Here is a 4,093-nt window from a genome sequence, read left to right on the forward strand (position 1 = left end):
AGTCTGACCCCCTGCCATGGCAGGAAAGAGTACTGGGGTCAAACGACCCCAGCAAGGTGTTCATCTAACCTCCTCTTAAAACCCCCCAGGGTAGGAGCCTGCACCACTTCTCTTGGAAGTTGGTTCCAGACCCTAGCCGCTCTGACTGTGAAGTAGCGCCTCCTGATATCTAGCCTAAACCTACCCTCTGCCAGCTTGTGACCATTATTCCTGGTCACTCCTGGCAGTGCTCAGGGGAACAGGGACTCCCCCAATGCCTGCTGATCCCCCCTGACTAGTTTATAACAGGCCACAAGATCCCCCCTCAGCCTTCTCTTTTGGAGGCTGAACAGGTTCAGGTCCCGTAGCCTCTCCTCATAGGGCCTGCCGTGCTGTCCCCTGATCATGCAAGTGGCCCTCCTCTGGACCCTCTCGATGCTGTCCACATCCCTCTTGAAGTGCAGCGCCCAGAACTGGACGCAGTACTCCAACTGCGGTCTGACCAGTGCCGCATAGAGGGGGAGGATCACCTTTTACAGGATCCGTTTGTTTTACCATGATTGCTGGTATCGCTAACTGCTGAAAAGCAGCATGTTTTATTTTTCTTCATGTTTTATAATGAAGGGAGACCATTAAAAGAATAGTTTTTAATAGCATACTTAACCTGGAAACAAAGCACATGTGATATTTAGATTGGTACTACCTTATTAGGGGTATGAAAACAGGCTGTGTTCAATTTGGATTCAGATTCGGCCCGAATCGGGGACAGTGATCCTATCTGTTGATTCAGATCACTGTCCCGATTCGATTTGGCCAACACTGTGATGCTGGGGTGCATGGAGTGTCCCACAGGAGCACAGAGGGGGGGCCCCCGCATGCTCAGTAGCGAACCTGGAAGTGGACCGGAAATACTCCATTTCCGGGTCTGCCTCCAAGCACGGTGGAGGGCCTCCCCATATGCCTCCAGCTCAGTGATTGGCTGTGGGGGGACCCCGGGTGCCCCCCCAGACCCAGGAGGCACCAGTAGCTGAGCCAGGGGTGGGGTTCAGCATGCTCCCTGGCGGACCCAAAAGTGGACCAGAAGTGCTTCTGGTCCACTTCCAGGTCTGCTGCCAAGCATGCTGGGGGGAGCCCTCTGCACTCCTGTGGGATGCTGCATTGGCCCTGCCATCGCAGTATTCATGAGCTGCCTGGTACCTTGAGGTATGTAGAAAAAACATTTAAAACTGTGTCTATATCTGAATCGCCAAATCTTTCTGAATCTCTCCAAATCAACTCGGAGGGTTGAATCTCCGCTGAATTGAATCAGGGACTGAAGCTTCACACAGCCCTATAGCTTATGTTTTGTGATTAGGGACCTACTGAATTTGGGGTGGCTTCTCTTTGGTTTTCACAGTGTGAGCATGGTGCCCACCACCATTTTCATGGTCCGAGTGTGGCAGCTCCCCTCCCCGCCACCCCTCTGATTGGCCGAGAGGCCCTGGAAGTCATGCCCATCCTCAGAGATTGACAGGTGGTACAGAAAAGTCTGCCTCTGTCTGTGTACAAGGCCCCTGAAGGAATACTGTCTTGCATGGTCCATTGCTGAATTGTATTCCTTTAGTAGTAAAAAAGTTAACTGGCAGGTGAAAAGGTCTTATCAAATCTTCAATTCAGATTTAGCTTGTGTATTATTTATGAGCAGCCTTTAATGGTTGACGAGGTCCTCTGGATGAATGTAGCAGGTAAATAGTGGAGAGGTACCTGGGGAGTTGGATGTCAGGCAGGTTATAGACATTGGATTTATGACACACTATGTTTAGTCCATTGTTTTTTTGTATCCAGGAGGTTGATGAAGTGAAGTTCATAGGCTCGTCTGTGCAAAGTGTTTTGTAAATTCCCTTTGAGGATCAGGACTCAGAGATTGGAGAGAGAGTGGTTTTCTTTTGAGAAATGGTAATTGGGTATTCTTGTCTTTAATAGATTTCCAGTGTGTGGGCATTTCACAATTTACCTGCTGCATTCATCCCCTCCCCCCCAACCTGTCTCTCACCCACTGACTCCTCAATTTACATTTTTACTGACTGGCTTTCTTGCATACATACCAACCTCTGGGCTCTTTACTATTCATTCCATCCAGAAAGATCACACACTAGCTGCAGATGCTTCCGCAGCTCTATGAAGGGTTTTTGAACCTGAAAGCTTGCTAATAAAAAAAAAAAAAGTCAACTATTTAGTTGGTCTAATAAAAGATAACAGATTTACCCAAAGAACCTTGTCTGCCTATGTCCTTAGACATGGCTACAACCTATGTTTCTTTAATGGTTGGCTCTTCAGTGACCTCAGTGAATTGTGTTACTAGTGAGCAGGTATCATCTGCCTGCAAACACACAACTATACTTGAAATGTTTGGCAACTTCATCAAGGCAAAATGTGCATGGAAATTGCCCCTCCAAAACACTGGCCTTCATTCTGGTGATAGCAAAGTATACGGAAGCTTTCATTGCTTCCTGAACCACATTTGTTCAGTGGACATTTTGACATTGTAGGGTGGTAAATTTGCTATGCATGACTAAACTTGCTGACAACTTGAGAGTGAGAATCTGCAGAATGAGAGACTCTACAACTCATCCTGAAGATAGGGCCATTTAAAACATTCAGTCATTTAAAGTATGCACACCAAGGGCTTATGCTGGGCAATGCTTAATTGATCTAAGTTAATCACAGAATTAAGAGTAAATGAATTAAGGTTTTATGATGCAGGGAAAATGCTTAATTAGATGTTAATAAAAATATTCTGTTCTGAAAATGATTATTTTAGGAATAGAGAACACAGATGACAGAACTGGGGAAGTAGGATTAATTTACAAAGGCTCAGGGTAAATAGGAGGACTAGGTTATGAATGGCAAATAAATTCAATGACAAAAGGTGCTACAGAAACAGGAGTTAAAAATGAATGCGTGCACACAGGTGGCAAAAAAACAGCTTCACCATAGGGCTGCTGAAAAGAATTGGGGACCTAGGGCATGGTGCAGTTAGTGTCTCATACAAGAAAAAAAAGCAGTTTTGGGTTGCAAACAGTGCTTCTGTTGATACAGGATGTGATAGTACCACTCTGGGCTTAATTAGGCATCATTTGGCATGGTCTATCCAATTTTGGGTACTATATTATAAGGAGGAGGTAGAGAAACTGGAGAAGGTCCAAAGGAGACAACAAAAATGACAAAAGAGTTGGAAAGCAACACCATACAAGAAAAGGCTGAAGAAACTGTACTCTGGATCCTGTTCTCCCTATTAAATAAATCAGTTTAAGAATCTATGTATGATTCTATTAATCCTGCCTGAGTCCTTGAAATACAGTTAATGCGAAAGGTAGATGCATCCTCCTTCTGTTTGCTGCTTCTTGTGACTGATCTTTGATTGTGTGTTGCAAAGACAGGCATGTTTTGAGGGTTCCCCCCCTTCTCCCCCACGTTCTTAAGCAAAGTAGAACAAAATCATACTTGGGTATGTACTAGAGGTGCACCAATACATCAGCCCATGTCATCAGCACTGATAAAAGGAATTTTGACATTATTGGCAATCAGCTTTTTTTGGCTGATGTGGCCAATAATGTCACTGATAAATGCTGTGTGCATGTGCACAGCTACAGCATGCATACAGCCAGCCTGGCAGCATGGAGATCAGCATCTGGCTGGTAAGTCTGTTTGGGGTGGGGAGGGTGGTGGGAGGGAAAGGGCATGGTAGGGAGGGGTGGCGGGAGGGAAAGGTCATCAGGGGGTAGATAGAGAGTCCCCTTCAGTGAGGGAGTGGGGCTGGAGCAGGCGCTGCCCAGCTGGGGAGGGGCACAGGATAGAGCCACAAGAGGCTCGTCCAGGGGGTGCAGGGAGCGGGGGGCAAATCCTGTTGCTTTGTTCATCCCCGGAGGAGCCATGGGGATCTGTGCACAGGGCGAGGGCAGGCTGCTGCTGTGGGCTGGGGCTGGGCTCTTCCTGGTGGGGGGTTTGGGCTGGGGCTGCAGTTAGGGTGGGTGACAGCAGTGCTGCCAGTGGAGGCAATGTGGGGGGAGGGGGGCTACGGTAAATTCTGGGGTGGCCATAGCACACCCTGTGCACAGCCCTGGCCCAGCCCCCC

Source organism: Gavialis gangeticus, unplaced genomic scaffold (genome assembly GCF_001723915.1).
Source record: "Gavialis gangeticus isolate Ggan-Ray unplaced genomic scaffold, GavGan_comp1, whole genome shotgun sequence".
Classification (NCBI taxonomy): Eukaryota; Metazoa; Chordata; order Crocodylia; family Gavialidae; genus Gavialis; species Gavialis gangeticus.